General features: G+C 46.0%; 1 protein-coding gene across 4 annotated transcripts in view; it reads right to left on the reverse strand.

The window, feature by feature from the left end:
• LOC119393665 (cholinesterase) overlaps positions 1-22,647 on the reverse strand; it is a 92,344-nt gene that overhangs the window by 23,448 nt on the left and 46,249 nt on the right. The window contains exon 1 of one of the 4 annotated variants that reach the window (XM_037660782.2): positions 2,067-2,190. The exons of the other annotated variants lie outside the window; for them this stretch is intronic. The gene's annotated coding sequence lies outside the window, so the exon portion shown is untranslated. Of the gene's footprint in view, positions 1-2,066; positions 2,191-22,647 lie in introns of those variants that run through there. 4 annotated transcript variants of the gene reach the window in all.

The raw sequence follows: 22,647 nt of genomic DNA on the forward strand, positions 1-22,647 counted from the left end.
ATTGTTCTGGCCCCTCCCATGTCATGGTCCAACGAATCACGATGGTGTGTCTACATCTATGTATTGTCAAAATCTGTACTTAAAGCCGTACGCCATGTACGAATGTATTCTTTGATAAAGGCCGGTCCCCGGCCGAAAGCCCAGAATAAATGTTATGTTTTTCACTGTGACTAGCTTTCTTTCATATATATATATATATATATCATTAACAACCAATTATCAGCATTAACAAACAAAAATTTTCCGAAGCGCGCGACTGGGGATTTGAACCTGTGACCCCTCGCTCCCCAGCGCCCCATGTTAGACAACCGTGCCACGTGCCATACGTCCTACAGAATGCTAACGGCGATGTGTTTATATACACCATCTAGCGACCGCTGGCGGTACGCATTGCTCGGGGATAATTCAGTGTGTTCACTATCACACGAGATGGCGCGAAGGGTGTGCTACAAAGCCGTCAGCCCGCTAGTAGCTGCGTTGGGTAGGCTGCTCCTGTGTTCGGAGGAGCAGCAGCGTTTGAGAGTTGGATCAAGCGCAGGCGTCAAACGCAGGGGACGCCACACATGGCAAAATTAAAGTTATGTGAGGTGCGGGCGACGCTGCGTCGTTGCCCGTACTGCATTTGCGTCGTCTCGCTGGCGACCCACTCTATAGTTTTCGATTTTTGGGTCTTGGTACAACACGAGCGCAAGAGCCCAAGAGTGGCTTGGGTTCGGCGCATGCGCCTTGGAGGCTCGCAAATTTTTGGGTCCCCTAGCTCCTTGGGTCCGCAATTCTAAACTCTCTAGTGTTTCGCTGGAGTTGGGATGTGCGCCTCCGACTTGTCTTTGACATACAAGACATGGTCGCCCGTGCTCGTGCGCTTATCTCTTGAGGGGGGGGGGGGTTGTAAGTCTTATGCTGTCACCGAAAAGTTTGCGTTGAACCTTTAGACCGAACGAAGGTCACTTCGCTCACTGCAGCGGCCGCGTTTGCGAAAGGAGTTTCGTTTGCTAGCTAGAAGAGCCAAAACAAGGGCTAGTTGAAATAAGAACTGTGACAGTTGTTATTTCGCACCCGCCTTGTGTGTGTTATTTTCGTGCGTCCTTTGTGCTTGAGCAGCGCGCAGCCAGCCTCGAGCTGCCTGCCGTTCTTCGTGTGACATTCTGATTTGTTGCTCGCATTCGTTGCTTCGTCCTTGCGGTGAAGCTATGACTTGATTAAGATGAACTGAAACTCTGGAGAGGCCCAGCGAGGTTTCGCGAGACATGATAGCTTTAAGAGTTATTCGAATTACATATTCATTCGCTCGCTATCAGCTGACAATTGTGCACCGCCACAGCGTGAAGTGGCGTTAAAGCAGGCCATCGACAAACTTTATTCTCTTTTAAGCATGCGGTATTACCTCAAAGGAGCGCGCTAAGCCTTTAGCGTTGTGCAGCATCTGACGGCAAGCTTCGGCGCGGCTGGCCTTCTCTAAGAAGTGGAGCTTTTTAGAAGTGGACCAAACATATAATTCCTGTAAACTACCAGGTGCCCAGATAGGGAAGCGCCGAATACCTTAAAGCGATGCGACAAGATGTGCTCGCGTTTCGTAACATTGAAGTCGACATTAACGTCAACAGTCATCCTGAGATGGCTTATACGGGAATGGTTAATCTAAAAGTAGCTACGTGCATTATACTGATGTAAGTGACACATTTGTAATTGTAAGTTACTTGACGACAACTGCGATCCATAGTTGTCCAATGAAACAGATACCATTATCAGCAACCGAACAAACGGTATCACTAAAGGAAGGCGTGTGTCCGTCGCCATGGTATCACTAAGCAGGCGGGAATTTTCTAAACTTGCTTCTAGGTTCACTAACTTTTAAAGCAAGACATTTCAACTGTTCGGCCCTCCGAATTTTCTTCCTCTGGGTTCGGTTATGGGCGGTGTTGAAAGAAGAAAAATGAAAGGATTGTTGCAGATACGAATGCGCTTTTCACCAACGAGTGAATGATTCAGTGATAGAAAAAAAAAGAGAACGTAAACCTCGACACGAAATATGCGCAGATGCAGTTATCTTCAAAGCAGAAACTCACATCCCGCCGTCACAGGTTGTCCCAATCGAAATACAGGCGGGCTGCGAAGTCGTATCTTTCGTTGGTTCTGCATGTTCCTCACGACTTGAAGCACAGAATGCATTGCTGTCGGCAGAGGCAACGTGTCAGGCAGAATACACAGAGAAATTCAGCTTCAACGAAGCACATCTTCGTGAAGTCCGCGGAGCCAGCTTCGCACATTCTGTGGTGCTGAACGAAAAACTTGTTGAACGATGGCTCCCGCGCGCTTTGTACATAATGGTACGACCAATTGGACAACTGCACACAGACAAGACGAAGACGTGGAGAGCGGAAAGCGCATGCGCTTGCACGCGTCCGCCCTTGGCGGCTAATCTGTTTACCCCAGCAACAGCGTGCGTTGCGGGCAGATAAACGATGCTACAGTGCGCCCCAAACCGCTTTTTGAGATGCGGACAACAACAACAAGAGGGGGCTGCGAAGATTAAAAGAAACGACGAGGTCCGCTGAAAGCTGAGATGCGACTCCGAGTCTCCTTGCACGCTTCAGACTGGATAGGAAGGGCCGCGTTACGGAACTAGAGCGGGGAACGGGTGGACCACTCGAAGGTCCAGGAGAGACATGCAACGGAGCTCGCGTCTTCAAAGGCGACTTACTGCGGCGCGGCTCCGGTGGGCACTGTACCCGAAGGTGCCGAGAGGACTAAAGCACCGCGTGCTGCTTTCGCGCCAGTAGCAAACGTATCGCAGTGCGTGGACCACGCCTATAGCTGGCGTAAGGGTAAAAGCTGTGCACAACGCGTTTCTTGGGGGCCCAACATTGCACTCCGCTCAGTAGGAGGAGGAGCTAACGGCGTGTATGCGTGCCGAAATGGGCATCCACCATGTGGGCGGTATCTGGTGGGGAGGTGCCCACCATCTCTCACCCCCCTCGCGAAAGTACTTGTCCCGTTAAGGAGTACGCATCAACGCCACGTTCATTAACAAGGGTGCAGAATGCAGAGCGCGAACAGCACACAGCGTGCAGATAACGCGAAAACAGAAAATGTGTTGCTTGTTCTTTTCATCTTGATGGGAACTGATGCGAACAAAAGACAGGGACACAAGAAGGAACATAGATGGACAGATGAAGCGCAAACAACAATTTATTGGCGGGAAATGAGACCTTATATGCCAAAGTACACTCATTTCGTATTACGAAGGAAGCAAAGACAATCTAACACACACGTGTAATACCGGTGAGATGCTATTTCTTTGGCTGATAAAGAGATAGATGGCATGCTGATGCATTTGTCTTTGAGACATGAGATATTGTGAGCTTCCATGATTAGGCGCGTTGTTTCCCTTTTGTTCTTTGCAATTACAGTGCAACTTTGATAATCAGGTTTGCAACCACATTTTTCGCAATGAATGGCCAGCCACCCCCCTGTTTGCGCTTCGTCTGTTCATCTATGTTCCTTCTTGTGTCCCTGTCTTTTGTGCGCATCAGTTCCCATCAAGATGAATCACCAACAAGCCCAAGTCGAAACCCTCCTGTTGTTCTTTTCACTTTATGAGTTCATGTTCTGGCAAACATAGGGCGACCACATTCCTTCTATGCGAAATGTGGGACACGCTGACCGGGAAAAAAAAGCGGGGGGGGGGGATATGATGACACAGCACGATTAGATATTAACCGAGAAAGTTTTCTCTAGCAATATTTTGACATCTCTGAAAGAGGGAAGTAGAGCGACTGATCCAAGTCGAAGTTCAAATGCATACCTGTGTAAACAAAACCGTGCTATACATGACTAATTTTCTCCTACATGAAACAATGTTATTAATATGACTATAAAAATTTTGGCAACGCAAAAAATAGTCACTTGCGAAACAGCTGTAGCTTAGTTTCTACGCGTTACTTATTTAGAGCATGACAAGTACTCGACACCGCTTGTTTTACTTTCTTGTCAGATCGAACTGCCTCTAAAATGGCTCGGTCTGATCTCCCGAACTCAAGATGTTGTCGCCTTGTGCTTAGCGGTCGCAGAGGTCGCAGCTGCAGCGCCACAAGCATTCGTCGCAGCCGTGAACCACTCGGCTAGCTGACTTTTTCGGAAGCTTGGAATGCTTGTTGCTAAAACATCGTAAAACAGGGTGGCCAGATGCAGCTGAACTCAAGGTGCTGCCGAACAATAATAATGAGATGTGCAATGCGGGTCATTTTTTGAAGATATTTGCATCTCTCGCTGGACGCGGGACAACAGCTCTCTATGTGGGACAGCCCTGCGAGTCGCATGACGGGAGGTCACCCTACTCGAACACCCCTTATTGATATTTTCAACAATGTAATCATTATCTCTGGATTATGTTTATGTGCGGATAAGTGCTACATATTATGTACAAAAGACAGGCATCTGTTACCACACATACATCACGTGTACGTCACCACGCGCGAACATGCTTACGTAAAGCCAGCAGTAATATGGTTCATGTTCACGCATTCCGCGTTTTTTCTGGTAATGGAAGAATTTGTCATTAGATAACAGAGTGTATACAGGGAGCCAATGAAAGGAAGCTCTTTCTGTCTCACATGATTTGCCGTCACCTGCCTATGAAAGAATAATTAATTGTTGGGGTTTGATGTCCCACACTCATGAAAGAGCGACGAGCGCACCTTTTCGTGCCCTGCAGCGATTTCGTCACAAATTCCTAAGAACATGACATCAGCCCATGTACGAATATGCAGTATACATACCCGCGCACACGAATGCTATATGCAGACGCGCCCACACGTATAGTCTTAACATTGTGCACAAGTAGTGTAACATCATATTTTTCCTTCCGCAACGGCAACGTCTACATCGTTGCTGATTGCATCAAATGGATGTTCCCTGTACAACTTTGTGACTGAATCAAAACGGCAAGTTGGGCGAGTTGGTAGTTGACCATCGTTTGCTGAGGGCAGCGCGACCCACAGGACCCACAGGATAACAGAAAGCAGTTACTAAAGCAGGACCTGCGAGTGCACAGCAAGGTAAACATCATTTGCATTGCCATCGGTGACCGAATACCAACGGGGTTCTTTCATCACTTGCTATACACTCGGGAAATGAAAACGTTTTCGAGTACGCATCGAGCCTCCGCGGCGGAGTGCGTCGTTGCACGAATAATACTATAATATTTAGAATAATAACCTCATGAAAGATATCGCTTGTGTTACTCACCTTCACTTACCCTCTAAACGTCTGGCAACCGTTTACTTTAAACAATCTGGATGAGTAATGACAATAATTCGCGTCAGCGAGATAGTGAAACTTTTGTCTCTGCTTTCTTGCCGAGCGAAAAACCCGGAACGTTCGCCAACGAAGTGCGACATCCAGTGATGAGGCGGGGGAAAAAATGTTGTAGGCGCTCTATAGCTTAGCGAATAAAGATTTCACGTAACAACAGATTGTGCGGCCGTTATATATTTCTCTACTCTTTTCTGTCGTCTTTGAGCATGTCCCCATGGCTGCCCGATAACACACCCCCCTTGCTCTTGCCTTTCTGCGACGCCTCGGCTAATTACTTTTCGTCTCGCACAGATTAGCCTGTTATCCGGTGTCATGCGAGAAGCAAACAAACAGACAAGCCAAACAAACAACGTTTGCCGGTTGCAGAGCGCTGTGAAAAGGAGTGCCACCGTAAAAGCGCGCTAATCATTACCCAATCACGACATTCACCAGCTTTATCTTGTCACGCGGCTTCTGACAGAACAGCTGCGATATTTTTTTTTTGTGTGCGACAATGCAAACTGTCTCAATACGCTTAAATTTCGGTGTCACAGACTCAATGGCGCGGGCGGAGTTAGACGCGTCGAGGCTATTGCCTCGAGGCCTCTTTCATTTCTCAGCTGTCCTGCTTGGCTTACTTAACAAGCAGATGTGTTGATTGCCTCGTATGCGTCAAGGCAGCTTTACCATGCCGAGCGGTGCAACTCTTTAGGGAGCTTGGTTCTGATTTGGATAGGAATGCGTTTTCTCTATCGAGGGCTGCATTCAAATGACGTCAATGAAAGTAAAGGCAAATCACCGTCCGAAATTACATTTCATTTGTTTCGGTAATTTGCAAGGAACCGTTCCTTTTATTCTTCCCCTCACGGCGGGATTATCGACCGGAATCTTCCGCGCCATCAAAGGTACGTGTTCTTTGGAGTTTAAATTTAGAGTTTAGTACTCGGCATATCTTACTTTGCAATCAAGCATACAGTATAGACGGTTTCAAGATTGCGATAGTAGCAGCACTTGTTGTACCCCAAGAAACTTCCGGTTCTTCATTTATCATCCTATAACACCAAAGCTTAAAACGTGTTTTTAAGTTATGTCAGAGTAAGGAAAGACCCCTTTTCCGCCTTCAGATAAAAGGAAGGCCTATAAGTTAAGGGCTAACTCTTATAATGTTGGGTGTAGATTATAAGCATCTTTATTTGAAATATTTGGCTAGGCACAGAATGAGAAGTGTTGAAAATCTGCGGACTACCCGCCAAGGCTTTTGTTTCCCGCCAATGCTACGCCAGTGCACGAAACCGGAAGCCGTCCAGGGTCTGTGTATGTAAACAGCGAAACCGTCTACAGAGCTCAGTAATTGTTTTAATAAAGAAAGCCACAAAACAAGCATCAAAACCACATGATGAATGATAAGGCGCCTGTGAAAAATAAAAAAAAATCCACAGCATATCTACAGGGAGAATGATGATGAGTGGGGCGAAGCTCCGGAGGAAATCATCGGTAAACCGTGAATACTCCGAGTGAAAGTGAAAGCGCGCCAACAGCGAGCGGATTTTATTACAATGGTCCCCCTAGCGTACGTCGCCGCACTAAATCGAACGTTTGCCTTTCACCAATGACACGCGCCATATGTGAATCTTCCGTGAATTCTGCCCAGTACATCAACAACGACGTGAGATCGCGCGCGTTTATACTAAAGGGTCGATGAGAGTCATGGCGACTTGCAGCTCACTTTAATTTTACATGTAAGCTGTGAATTTTTATTGTTTAATCACGCACAGGAGAAATCTCACACAGGCACTGCCTTGGAGGTCAAAATCCAGTGCCTATATATACGGGGTGGTCAGTTAACGGTTGCGCAGCGCGAGCAGTCGGTTTTTTCAATCAAGAAACTCTCTAGCAGACGCAGCCCTTGTCAGGGGGGGGGGTGACTAGAGCACGCATCTGCAACGCAGCCAGCGCGGAGCGTCGGCGAGGCGAGAGAGAGAGAGAGGGGGGGGGGCTTTACCGATCGGCGCTCGCCCGTTGCCTATCGGGCGAGGTGGCTACATACTACTAATACAGAGGAGAGAACGACCCACACCCTAAGGAGCTTCGCCCCTAAAACACCCTCCTGCGTGTTGCCGAATTAGGTTGCAGCTGCTTTGCATTTGAAACAAGGGCTTCGAATGACGTTAAACGGCCCTTCCTTCTCCCCGCATGTGTTCCCCGCTCTTATATATAAATGAGAGACCCGTCTAGCAACTTATTCAGTTCATTCTAAGGCTGTGGGTAGACGACGTAAATTAAAGACACCAGAAGAACAGCGTGAATAGAATGCTCGACAAAAGGAACAAAGTCGCCTTGCTGAAAATGGTCGCGGAACCAATCAAGGTCTACTGCAGCGACCACATAGCGATTATCTCTACCATTACTCTAAAGTAAGCAGCTAAAGTAAGCAGTAAGTAAGCTTAACCAAGCAGCGACAATTTGTATGGTGCTATATGCGGCAGTAATTATGTATACTTAGGAAATTTCGCTACTTAGTGGATTTCACGGATTGATTTCTAATGTCCGGCGGTCTCTTCGAGAAAGCCGGATCATACACCACAGAATTGTGCGCAGTGCCAGCATGTGGTTTTAAAGACATTTCGAGTGACATGAACGCACCTGGTAATAAAAAACACCCTTACACACACACACACACACACACACACACCACACACACACACACACACACACACACACACACACACACACACATATATATATCTATATATATCTATATATATATATATATATATATATATATATATATATATATATATATATATATATATATATATATATATAAAACACAAGATTTACTAACGTTCCGGCAGGAGGACCTGCCTTCCGAAGGCAGGCCCTCCTGCCGAAACGCTAGGAAAACTTGTATTTCGCACGTTTGTCTACCTCTTTTTCATATATATCCTAATGTAGACTAACCTGAGTTGTGCCGAATACCCACAGGAAGCAGTGGAGAAATCGGGCGCTCACATGACCAGGCAGTCGAAGTAGATAACAGAAAAGCTCGTCCAACAAACGGGGTTGTCTGTGTTTCTCTTCCTTATATAATATATATATATGTATATATATATATATATTCTAAGGAAGAAAAACATAGACAGCACCGTACGTTGGGTCACCTGTTCTCTTCTCTACTTCGTCTTCGTCTCCACGCTCCTCGCCATGACAATATATATATACAGGATGAAAACGTTGTTATTTTTCCTACGCTTCAAGCAATACAAACAACAACATTGCACGGACGGCCTCAGTATGGCAATGCTGTTAAATATATTCACCGAGGAAGGCTGGACCCCGGCCGAAACGTAGGAAGAAAAACACGCATCTCCACGAAGTGAGTCATGATGAGTGGGCGAATCTCTGGGTATCGTGTGGGTGAGTAACCGTACGTTGCCCGAGCGTTGCCCCATATAATGTAAATTGTATGACATAAAGTGACATAAAGAATCGACGACAAAGCTAGGTCGTAAGGTCCCTAATGTCCACGTTGAAGTCGCCGACTAGGATATAAAGGGTTCGTGCTTGTAGGTGTTTTATATTGTCTGTCACAATTGTGATTGATGTTCGTCTATTGTAGACCTTGTTTTCATTCAAGTACACACATATATGTTTCGACTATAGCAACGGTTTTCTATATGCCGTGACACCGGACAGTGAGAGTCGACGACAAAGCTAGGTCGTAAGGTCCATAATGTGTACGTTGAAGTCGCCGACTAGTATAAAGGGTTTGTGTTTGCAGGTGCTTTATATTGTTTTGTCACCATTATGATTTATATTAGCCTATTGTTAAACCTATTGTTAAAACCACGCATCTCCACGAAGTAAATAATGATGAGTGGTCGAGTTGGCGTGTAAGCATGGACGTTAAAAACCAATTCATTGTGTACGTCCTCTCCTTCAAGCTGTTGAATTCACTGTATGTAAGAACACTTCTATCTTTATCTATATAAAGTGCACGCGCGTGTGTGTGTTGTGTGTGTTTCAGGTGTTGTGTAGCTCGTTTAGGTTTGATTTGCATTAGAGGTTTGCGACTGGTTCATGCATGCACTAAGTTCAGCACAACTCAGATTAGGCTATCCCACTGGTAGAGTGTGCGTTTAATCTTGTGTCCCACTCTAGAATTGCAAGTGATCTTGACAGCACAATTGATATTTGGAAATATGCTTCATTTAGTATGCGGGACTTTCACTTGATCCTGCCTTTTGGTATTTTCAGCTATCTGTGATAAAGGACGAGACAATGCTTCATGTTTCCCTTCCGAGTTCAGGACTACCGAACATAATTTAGAGACTTGACGCGTAGTGTGCATGAATAATACCCGTGTCACAGGGACACGAAAAAGTCTTTCAAGCAGGAAGACTTTTTCCGAAAAAGAGTTCCACGCGCTGTCACACGACACAGAGCGATCTCTTTTTCAGAAGAGGTCTTTTCTGGAAACAGCGTTATATGAACTCTTTCACGGCGGTAAAAGAGTAGCCTCGAAACCAGTGGGCGCCAGCATTTATGAAGCGGTGAAAAAAATCGGCAACTTTTTATTTCGGTGTCACTTGGGCTCACCATAAAAATAAATTTCATTTGTCGTAAGCAGCGTAAGAAAACCATTTAAACTTTATTATTTGTGTACTCTCGTAAACAGGCCGAACTGGTTGGGGTTATGGCCGTCCGCATAGACGCGAGCATGGACGCGAGTGAGCGTGGAAAGGCGAACGCCGGTGTGCAATCAGCCCCCCAAGAAAAGAAGCCCCGGGTACAGTGGTCTGAGAGGGACACCTGGACATTAATTAGGCTATGGGAGGATAACCTGCACGCACTGCGCTCGCAGAAACACAACGATTAACTCTACGCTGACATCGCAGCAGCGCCTGCCCCGTCTCGCCGCGTCTGCCGCGTTTTCCAGGGAGAGATGGTATGCTACAAGACTTGCAATTTTCACTTTTTCCTCCGTACGATCATCCGTGGCGTGGCAGACAAGAGCGCTAACAAGGAAAACAGACGCCCACTGTTGCCAGAATAATATACAAAGGCCACCAGTTGTGCAAACGCTCCTTAAGATACTACCGCGTGAACCTTTTTTTTTAAACTGGAGTTGTTACATTCATGTCAACAAACGTGCCATACAATAAATTCGGACATCTTCTATCGGGATACATAATTTTCTTTTCGCTGGTTCTGTTTTGAAAGCGAGCACCACTCTCTTGGTAGCGCATTCGGAAGGAACCTCTAAAAAGAGATTGTCGGTGCCGTGTGACTGCGAGGGAACGCCTCTACATAAAAAGTCTTTCAACATAGTAAAAGACCGCTTACGTAAAAGACTTTTTGGGCGCCCGTGTGACACAGGTATTACAAACCCTTTTTGACATAGCTTAGCGATAGGCGAATGGAAACGCGAACAGGAAAAAATAGTTTGTAATACGTGTAGACGCTATGTAGTCGCCCCGCTTTGACGTTATTTTTTTCTTGAAAGTATTTTTATGCACAACAGTACAGTACACGTGGAACATGACGTTTACGTTTTGTCAGCTCTCATTTCATTTTTTTTTTCACGCAGTTTCTATATAGCACTTAAAAAGGCAGTTATATATGTGCTCTCATCCGCTTTATTGTTCGTTTGGTTCATGTATTGGCACGGTGCTCGGCTGCTGAGCGGAAAGTCGCTGTTTCGATCCTGGCCGCGGTGGTCGCATTTCAATGGAGGCGAAATACTAGAGGCCAGTGCATACTGTGTGATGCACTAGATGGTCGAAATTTCCGAAGCCGTCCACTACTGCGTGCCTCATAACCATATCGTGATTCTGGCACGTGGAACCACAGAAAACATTATATTAATATTATGATCTGTTGGTAGATAACACTAATGGAGCTTCTAGATTGCCCTCTGTCTTTGTGGTCGATGTTGTGGTGTTCAATAAATTTGATTCAAGTTAAAGCACCTTGCCTTAAAAATTTAACCTTTCGTTTAGTTTTCATTCATGCCGTGCTCACAAGAGTTACTGAAGAGCAGGATATTATTGAACAGTGATGACATGAGTCAAAACTGGGCTTAAAGTGGTCTTTTCTATACAAGCGTGGTTGGCGCGTATTTCACGAGCATAAAAAGCAAAAAAGCGACATATTTGTGCAAACATTTTGGCCCACAGACCGATTGACAGATACGCCGTTTCCCTGGAGGAGATGAATTTTATTATTATTTTTGTGCCCGCAGTTGAAAGAGATGTACAAAAACTGTATGAATATGACTCTTAAAATTGTCCTCATTTTTCGGGGTTTTAAACTCGAGTTCACGTTGGATTATCCAGAGGCACAAAGGAAACTCAATGAGCAAACCTTACGCGTGCTTCCTAAAACGCGTAGAAAGATTTCCACTTCTTGTCTATGTAATTAAAAAGTTTTACCATGATAACCTCACATGCTTTCAACTATAGCAGTAGACGACAAAGTTCATGGAAGCTTAAACTCGATGCAACGTTTGGACGTACCGGGGCGGATGAACGCATTGCTTATAACGAATGTACGTACAATGCTCTTGAAGAAGTGTTTAAGCATCTCAATGCAGTGTCCCTGTGGCACTCACACTTGAACATCTATGTGTAAATTAGCAACATGCCTTCCAAATTTCCAGTTTTTTTAAGCTTTGCAAATTTGTACTCGTTCTACAATTTAACGCATAGTGAACCAAGTTTCTTTCTTAAATGCAGGCACATTTCATTAAAATGCGGACAGCCGATAAAATATGAGGTGCGCAAGGTGAGGAAAAGAAAATGCATGCAAAATGAAATTGTACCCCCCCCCCCCCATTCCTTTGTTTTTTTTGTCAGCGCAAGGCGGATGATTAGTTGGAGGACATAAAATCCATGCTCCTTATTCTAGAACAAATCAGATATCAGTTCATTCATTCATTCATTCATTCATTCATTCATTCATTCATTCATTCATTCATTCATTCATTCATTCCATTGATCACCAACGAGGGGCGCACATTAGCAGCTTCCATCGTCAGTATTTCAGATTCATCTTTTGTCTAATGGTGTGCTTTAGAATTATATTCAATGATCTATTAATCTCCTTTGTTTACTTCTAATTTAGTTGTTCTTATTTAGAGTATGCGTTTGCTCATTATCTTTCTGCGGTCATTTGCTTTTCTGAAGCGACATATGTTATTACTTTATGACTGCTGCATCTTTGCGCCGTTATTATTTAACATATCCGTAATAATTACGCCTTCTCCATTCTTTAACACCATATTGACCTTAACGGTATATGGCAGTAGTAAATGCAAATCTGAAAAAGCAATGCAGCTGTCACAAGTCACTATGATTTGAAAACTCTTTATTCGTTCTATGTTTCTGCTGTACATAGCCTGCTGCTTTTCATTTCCTGTGACTAAACGTAAATAACTGTAAATAAAATGCATAGGTATAGCACGAAAGACCCATGCTCAGCGCGAACAAATTCAAATGCGTACTGCTTCCTTCCCTTGTGACCTCACAGACCTCCCTGGCTAATGTCCGTAAATTCATGTTAAAGCACAATGCTTATAAGCGCACATAAAACGAGGACCGAAGATTTAAGAACTTGACAGGACAGCGCTCAACTCACAACTGAAATTTTCATTGAACAGAATAACATTTAAAAGCACAAGAGAACCAATTGCAATTGCTTTTAAATGTTATACTGTTCAATAAAAATATCAGTTGTCAGTTAAGCGCTGTCCTGTCAAGTTCTGAAATCTTCGGTCCTCGTTTTATGTGCGCTCGTAAGCTTTGTGCTTTAACATGAATGTTCACCAACTAGCCCATCTCACCGTCTTGTTTTAATGTCCGTAAGTGCCTCGTTCATTTTAACGCGACCTTAATGAAAGCCAGCAGATAGTGAAGCCAAGGAAGGTTTAAAGGACGTTAATCGTACTGTTTCAAGTGCATTGTAACAATTCTGATATAGATGCGAAGAAAGTAAAGTGGACAAAAAGACGACTTGCCGCTGTCAGGGACCGAACCCGCGACCTACGGATCCGAAGGTCGCAGGTTCGGACTGCAGGGAATTGTCAAGCGAAGCAGTCAACGAGGGGCTGGTTGTGGCGCATTGTTTGATTTTGAGCCAGTTGCGAGGTGGGCTGACGTATTTCTGTGAATCGGGTAGTTATGCGCGAGTCACGGGCTTACCAAGCACGTCGACTACACTGTGCGTCAAGCTCGCAGTCCTACGTAACGTCGGCACTCGCGTTCGAGCGCAGTTGCCAGTTGCGTCGGGGAGACGTGAACACTTCAGCACGCTGACGTATACAATATCATATATAGCGTTCGTTGGCGCATGCCCGTGAACCTTTCGCTAGCAGCCCGCTCCACACTGACTGTCTAGGTGTGCCAGACTTCTACGAGTTTCTTGACGATGCACATTTCCCGGCGCTACGCCGACAGGCTGATGGATCGTCGCCATGTCCGGAAATACCTATTTGTGCGAACACGTGTTCTTCTTGCTGAAGGTGAACAACTCACCTCTACAGTCGAGGATCACTGTTGAATACTTGTTGTTTACCACGAGGGTCGCCTCCACACAACGAGATAATCCGGATATTTCTTCTTTCGTCACAGCTATGCGTTGCCAGGCATCAAGCCACTGTGTTTAGACCTTTAGCAGTTATTTTGTTCTTCACAAGAAATAGAGTATTGTGACGTACTCGTATTATTTTTCAGAATGGGGCATAGCGCTAACACACACGGACGAGGAAGAGACAACAGGACAAGCGCTAACTTTCAACTGATTGTTTATTTTCGAAAGCAACAGTATAAATAGATCCATACGCAAAAGCACCACTCATCGCACATGAAAACCTGCAGCGTCAAGAAAGGCCAATTCATTAGCAGTCAGCGCCACCGACGGGCAGCTGACATAGCTATCACCGGCCCTCGCGATCATGGCGGCTTCCACAATCTCTCTGGTAGTCTTATCGGCATTCCTATATACCACTGTGCACTCTTTAGGTTTTCATGTGCGAAGAGTCGTGCTTTTGCGTACGGATCTATTTATACTGTTGCTTTCGAAAATAAACAATCAGTTTAAAATTTGCGCTTGTCCTGTTGTATCTTCCTCGTCCGTGTGTGTTAGCGCTATGCCCCATTCTGAAGCATATAACCAACTAGCCCAAAAATCCACGTTGACGATCGTATTATTTTCTCGACTAATGCGATTAACAACGCTTTGTTAGGGTAAACACCAGGAACGTGACTGGCCTCAAACCTTTTTGTTTCGTGAAGCACCCGCTGCGGTCACAATGTGTTTAAACATAACCGTGGAACAAAAACTCTGTATTTCAGAATGGGCGTCCAGAATTAATCAATCTGGAGATCGGTATCGATATTTTCTGGAATCATGACGCCAAATACCCTTGAGAAATAACTTATATATGAGATATGGGAAAGGCCTTTTTTTTCAAATGGCAACGTTAGCTGACATTTTCTTCAATACCCCCTTCCCCCCCCCCCCCCCCATGCTCCCGTCGTTGCATTCATGACGCGTTATGTCGCACACGCCATGACAAGCCATTCATCATGTTTGTCATGCACGCGTGCACATTGTGGTACGGTTCATGTTAATGAAACGGCCAGCTAAAGCAAGGTGTGTAGCAAAGTGAACAGCAAGCGCTTCTGTCATCGAAGCGACGTTAGAAGCGCTTCCTATTCCAGTGGAATGTAAGAGGCCTGAGGCCATGCATTTTGAATTTTTGGCAGTTCACGTTTAAAAACCGTCTTCCTATAATGGTCGTTTGTGAACCGAACTATTCAGCCACTATACGACCGGACTGATTTACCTTCTGTGACGCTCATAAAGCATAAAAGTGGAGCCGCGTTCGCGACGTCAGTGGATGAGTTTCTATTCCTCTATCAATACCATCCCTCCCCAGTTTCTCTTCCGCACTGTAGGGTAGACGACCGCTCAGTCCTTGCAAGCCTGCCCGCGTTTCGTTTAGAGTTTTCCTTCTTTCCTTGCTGCCCATGCTGCAACTATACCTCGGACATCGAAATCTGTGTCACATCACCCATAACGTTTTTTTTTCCTAAAAGTGGTACCCACAAGATAGGTGCCACTTTTAGCTCGGAATAATGCCATCACACACCAATCGAATCCACAGTGCACAGTACAGGGGACTGCTTGTCAGTTAGGCAATGTCGCCACTTCTTTCCTTCAAAGCGAAACCTTGAAGCTTTTAGATATTCTTAAAGGTTCATGGTTTTCAGCCATACATTATTGTTCACGTACTTATGTAAGAGCGAAAGCGTGTGTTTTTTAAAAGAATAGTATAAAATAGATGCACTCGTATACCGGGGTCCATGGCGCGAAAGGTGACTGTGCAGTTATCCCGCGAGTCAGATGATTCCACTGCAGTTTTCCCAGCGACCGCTGATGGAGAAATTAATCGTTTCGTACCTTTCTGCGGCGTCCTACACGTCGCAACCAGGAAGAACGACCACATTAAACATTATCGTCGAAATCTCGTGGCAAAAACGTGTGCGAAGGCGGCTATAAGGTGGCCGGCGTGAACTGGTGGTTCACTGCTCGGTCTCGACGCTCTAGCTCCTCCTCGGTAATTATAAAGAAAGGCGTGGCTTAGTGGGAGGCGCTGAAAGTAAAGGAGGGCACGACCATGCATGGCGTGAGCGAGCGAACCAAAAAGCGACTGTTCAGCGTAGAAGCTGCCGCGGCGGGCAAGATATCGCTTGCTTCTCCATGTCGTCCTGGCGGGCGCGGGCAAAGAGAGAAAAAAAAACAAAAAACAAAAAAAACTGACCCATCAGCACACGTGCTGTTCCGAGCGCATAGTGCTTCCACTGCTGGAAATTACTGTAAGAACAAGCGCGTTGACAATACCCACGGTTGCAAATTTTCGGACAATTATAGTATGTCGGGCCATTTCCAATGCACACGTCTTCCATGAGCTCAAGATGGACAGTGCGTGAGCCTCGCAGTCAGCTAGAGGTGGATATTCGCAGTCCATTTAAAAGTACTTCACAAATTTTCTCATATGTCAGTGTGGTCACCCTTCTAAAGTACTCCGTACTATGCACAATGAACTGGCTCTGAATCTTTCAGTTGTGCATGGTAGAATGCTCAAAAGTCATCTTTTAAGCGTTTCAGCAGCGACTTCGTATTACCGTCACCAGGGCCGTAGCCAGGAATTTTTTTCGGGGGGGAGGGGGGGGGGGCACTTGCTGAAAACCTTGACTTTTTGAAAAAAAAAACACGTATTTTAGTATTTATTTTTGGTAAAAACACATACTTCACCAATATTTCGGGGGGTGCCCGGGCCCCTAGCGCCTCCCCCCCTGGCTACGGGCCTAACCGTCACATCCCACGAATTTCGCATTTCGATGGAAGCAAAATGCTAGATGCCCGTGTACTGTGCGATGCCGGTTAAAGAACACCAGATGGTTTAAATTTCCAGAGCCCTCCACTATACGGCCTGCCTCATAATCATATCGGGGTGTTGGTACGTGAAATCGCAGATTATTACATACAGCAGATCTGATCTCCAGAGTACCCGCATGCGTTTAGACAACGAAGCTAAGTTGCACCGGGTAAATATGGGGAGTTTGGAAGCACCGTTCTATTTTTGCATACTTGCGGTTTTCGCCGCGTTCCTGTAAGCGCTAGAAGTTCTTGAACAATGCTCTTTCTTCCTTTAAGGAATGTATTCGTTGAGCCTTTTGGGCACACTGATTGAAGCGAAATGCGAAATAATTTTTATATCTCCATGCGTGTCCTTCCTTCCCCGCAGCCTTTCCGGGGCAAAAGAAGTTGATCGCCGAAGGCTTCGGTCTGGGGTGGCCCTGCTACCTGCTATCACATGCGCCAGAGGATGTGCGAGTGAGGACCCTACAGCTTATTCTAAGAGCCCGGTACCTGTGTATACGGTGCATGTCATTGCTATATAGGAACATTAGGTACAAAAAGATGGCACGTCGAGCACGTTGGAAATTAGGTACAGTGTACATGTTCAAGGAGAGCGAACTAAAATTAAACATTCAAGAGTTGGACGAGCGCTCGTCTGGTCGTGTAACATGTAGCAAATTAAAATTACTGCCACTCACCAAGATAAAAAAGATTCGCCAGCGTTTATGGATCCGTGTCCGCCGCGAGGGGACACGGAGTCGTTGTTCGGTTGTATAAGCGGTACGTTCCAAATGTTTCAGATGACTTTTTAAGCGTTGGATAACGGACAACATGCTCGCTGGTTCCTTATCAAACCAGTATCAATCTTGTTAAATCAGGATTGCAATCCTGATCAAACATGATTCGCAAGTGATCAGGAATCGCAATCCTGTTTGACCACTATCAAACTGGATTGCGTGCGTTTATTCGAAGCTTTTCTAAACATCTGAAGTTCGGCACATATGCCATGCGACAAGTATTTCAAATTAAGGACGAAATCATTCGTGGTATTTAAACTTCTACGTTCGAAATTAAAGGCGAAATTATTTCCACTATTGCACTATGGCGCCTTCCGTAGCCCGCGGGTTTCCCCGAGTGGTTGAATCCCGTGAAACCGTGCCAGTAAAATATTCCAGCTGTACCCTTTTTGTCACCGCCAGATCTCATACTATATAAATCCTTTTTTTTTTCGCAATAGTGGTTAAAAATTTCTCCATGTTTGCATGCGTCTCGATTTGCATTTTTATAATTAAGGCGCCCCATTACGCAATGCTCTAACACCTGATAACATATGGGCTCACCAGTGGAACCTGATGAGGTTTTTGTTCCTCTTTCTTCTGTTTTGCCGAAATCTTAACGGGCAAGAAACTTGCTTGCCAGTCCGCCGCCTTGGTGTAGCGGTTACGGCGCTCGGCTGCTGACCTAAAGGTCGCGGGTTCATTCCCGGCAACGGCGTTCGCATTTCGATGAAGGCGAAATGCTAGAGGCCCGTGTGCTGCGCGTTATCAGTGCACGTTAAAGAACACCAGATGGTCAAAATGTCCGGAGCCCTCCACTACGGCGTCCCTCATAATCATATCGTGGTTTTGGGATGTAAAACCCCGGATATTATTATTATTACTTCTTTGCTTGGTCAAATGCTAACGATCGTACAAAATTTCATTTTTTTGTCCATTGATTACCACAACGTTAAACGGGTGGTCTCCATGGCAGCGTTAAGAAGGCACTGTTCTTCCTTCCCACTGCCTGAGGAAAACGTCTTCCTGCTGGTGAAGCCGCTTTCCGAGTGTATACAGCTCTAAAGCGCGTTGTAATCGATTATTATCGCACTCTGCTGACACTGCTGTGACTGCAGCTGCAGCAGTTCATACTCTAACTGAACAAGCAGGAAGCGACCTTGACGAGCGCACTTCTTTAACGCGGACGTCAACAGAAACCGTTCAAGGTCAAGTTGTGGAACCAGTTATGCCTCGAAGTAAATAATAATAACTTGTTTGCGTTTTACATCCCAAACCCAAGATATGACTACGAGAAACGCCGTCGTGGAGGGCCCCCGGATATTCGACCACCTGAGACTCAATAACGTGCACCTAAATCTAAGTGCACGGGCCTCCACAATTTGGCCTCTATCGAAATGGGCCCACCGCAGCCCGGATTTGATCCCGCGACTTTTGGGTCAGCAGTCGAGCACCATAACCACTACGGCGGCGGGCAGACCACTGGAACGGAATCATTCGAAGGGGCACCACGTTAGAAACAGCAGTTGGAGTTCGCTCGCATAAATACAGCGCTCGTCTATGTTCCCTTTCTTGTCCCTTGTCCGTTATTGCGCTGGTTGTTGAAGAGAGAGTTGTACGGTCGTGCCTGTGTTCTTTAACGAACACTCGGCCTTGGGCAATCCCCAGGGATCGAACAACAAAAGGAACACGCAGAATGTGTGGCCGCTGCAAGCCTGTCTTATGGCAAGCGGCCAACAAGTAAGCCCCCTAACGCGCGTCCGCTCACCCCATCTTGGGCTCTAGTGTGCGCTGTCACACTACAACATAACAGATGCTCGTTGGGGTTAACGGGTTCATCTCGATAATGAGAGAAAAGAAGTGCGCTACAGGCTTCGCGGTTCATGGAAGAGAGGGTCTCTTTCTTTCAGAGATCTGACCTGCCAGCTGTTGGGGTCGCCGGGCATCCAGTTTCGCTCGCTTTTCTTTGACTTTTTTTTAGTAAGCGTATTGGTTGTACTCGGGCATTCACTTCTACTGCACACGCATAAATACAAGCGGTAGTTCATTCAACAAAAAGAAACGGAAGCTTCACCAGTAACCTGAGTAAAACGTGACAAAAATGGTGGACGCTCAGTGCCTCATCCCGCGGATATACGCCAGTGCAGTGGCCGAGCAGGGATCGTAAAACATGCGAAAAGAGAGAACAGTTTTCTCGAGGAAGCTAATTTTTTTCGTTTTCATAAAAGGGGCAACAACACTGATTTTCTTATAAACTTAGACGATCAACCATGCCTTACCTTAGGCAACTGTGCTGCCGCGTTTATAATTCTGCACTGTAGTATATAACGGGTAATCTGTCACGCTTAAATTATGGCGAAACAGCGGGGACTACAAGATGGTTGAAATATGCAATGCCGTTCATATCAGATACGAGACCAGTGAGCTATATCCTGTTTTGCCAGTCCTGCCATCTGCACTGTTCTGCCATAAAGAACATAACCCAACTGGCCGAGCTACTATTCGTTTGTCACATTTACAGCAGTGCAAGCAACGATTACAGACAACACGAAGACAGCACTGGTACTGATATTATGAGCGTCCGCATGAAAATTCATACAAACGTCTTCTTTCTTTCAAGTGTAATACAAAATTTGACAAAAATAACGTACTAAGGACTTCACTACTTTGAACAGCAGGGCAATGTCCCCGTTTAGCGGAGTGATCATGAGCGACCATACATTGCATTCACGTGCTGAAATTGTCTGAAAAATGGTCGATAAATTCGAGACTGACAAGGACACAATAGCTTACGCTGTTACCAGATGCTCTCGAACCTGCCGAAGCCGCGGAAACAAGAATTCCTAGACATATTCAATGCAATGTGGAAGGCAGGAGACATTCAAAGTCTTGGAAAGTTGCATGGGTAGTGCCCATTTTAAAGCCCCTAAAAGATGCTACTGACGTGGCCTCGTATCGCCCGGTTTTCCTGACATCCTGCGTACTGAAAGTCATGGAGAAACTCGTCCATAGCCGTCTGAATTGGTTTTTGGAACAGACAAGCAGGCTTCCTACATGTATGACAGGTTTAGACAGCCGCTGTGCGCTTGGGATAGTATATTACACCTCGTAAGCCATATCGAACATCACCGAGAGGACGGCATCTATACCCTTAATTTGTTCATGGACATCTCCACGGTTTAGCGGAGTGACTAAGCTTTGCGGAGGTCTATTATCGCCCAACTGCGATCCATGGGAATTACGGGCAATACTCTGCGCTTCATACACGCCTTTGTCAGCAACCGTAGTAGTATTTGTGTTCGCCTCGGAGACACTGTTAGTGAGGAGAGGGGCATTTGAGGAGAGTACCGCAGGGTTGTTTTTGTCCTCTCTCCTCTGTTATTCAACGTTGCTCTGGCAGGTCTTCCGAATGCAGTTTGCTGTCGGCGCGTGCAACTCAGAATGTCAATATATGCCGACGACATCTGCATCTGGGTCTCGGGATACAGCTACAAATGGTTAAAACGAATAGCCCAAGGAGCGGTTTCATTCGTTCGGGCCCACCTGTCAACACTCGGTCTGTCAACAGCAGAGAAAACCTCTTTTGTTCTCTTTTCAGGGCGTCAACTAAAGGCCACGCGGTTGCAGTTAACCTTCGAAAGTCAGCCGATACTACAGGCTAAAGTGCCCGTTTCCTGGGAGTGATCTTGGACAATAGACTATCATGGAGGAAAGCTGTGGACTACCTCTCAGAAGCAGCATTACAGCGACTTCAGGCCCTCAAGCGAGTTGTTGGTATGCGCTGGGGCTATCACCCAAAGTCTATGCTCGTACTGCATAGCGCTTTAGTGACTAACCGGGTACTTTTCCAACTGTAAATTATGTGTCCATCCGAGACCCATTATGAACGATTACAGGTTCTACACCACAAAGGCCTCTGTTTGTCTTTGGAAGTTCCGGCGGTAGCCTCAAACAAGAAAGTCGTACACGAGGCCCACTCTCTACCGCTATGTCTTCTGACATCTCAAGCTCTACTGACCCGACTTGTACGACTGAATGAGTCCTTCACTGGAAGAGCCCCCATCAGAAGATTCAGAACCAGGCACAGATCTTATTTCTCTGCAGCGCTAAATACCTTAAAAATCCTGGGTCTTAAAAACCCTAAAAGAAGGCAACAAAGTGACCCGCCTTGGATGCTTGAAGACGTTATTTGCGACGTCAGTATACCTCGGCTGCCATCCAAGCGATCGACACTTTCTAATGAAGCGCGCTGCCTGGTTCTCCAGCATTTGGAGGTGAAGTACTCCAACTGTCTTCACGTATAAACGGACGGTTCCGTCAGTATCGACAATAACAGCTGTGCTGCGGCATATTTGATTCCATCTATTGGAGCAACATGGTCTGGCTGCTTGGGCCACCTAGTCTCTTCGACAGTTGCAGAGAGGGCAGATATGGCTGCGGCTCTTCGCAAGCTTAAGGATGGACCCTCCCAACGAAGGCGTACTCTTTTCGCATAGGAATGACAGACACCTCCAGATGCGACTCGTGCAATAGGGACGAAACGATAGAGCATCTGCTGTGTTTCTGTGAACGCTTTGTGAATGAACGCAACGTTCTGCGCAATGCGCTGAACAAGCTAGACGATAGACCGTTTTCCGAAGAGAAGATCCTCGGATCGTGGCCCTACGCATCACAGGCCAACAAAGCGACGCGAGCATTGCTACTATTTTTAAGATCGACTGGTTTAAGCGACCACTTGTAGGCATTCAATGGACAGACGCATAAGTACCCTGACAGTGCCTTCTTACCTCTTCTTTCTTTCTTTTAATCCCTTCATCCCTTTCTCCCAGTGTAGGGTAGCAAACCGGACGCGCGTCTGGTTAACCTCCCTGCCTTTCATTCATTTCCTTCCTCCTCCTCCACCTCCTCCTCTCGGACTGTAAGTCGACAATGCAACAATTTTCTCGAGGGACTCCCACAAACAAGTTCTGCCGCCAGTCGCTAGCATGCCTGAAAGATACTACCAGAAGAGGAATCAAGGTAACTTTCCAGCGGATACCTTCACATGTTGGTGGCAGCGGCAACGAAAGAGCAGATAGCCTAGTTAACGAAGCAGTGTCAAGACAAAAGCAGTCAGAGTTCCTAGGAATCAGCAGCTACCAAAAGAGAC

The sequence above is a fragment of the Rhipicephalus sanguineus genome, chromosome 5 (genome assembly GCF_013339695.2).
Source record: "Rhipicephalus sanguineus isolate Rsan-2018 chromosome 5, BIME_Rsan_1.4, whole genome shotgun sequence".
In the NCBI taxonomy this organism is placed as follows: Eukaryota; Metazoa; Arthropoda; class Arachnida; order Ixodida; family Ixodidae; genus Rhipicephalus; species Rhipicephalus sanguineus.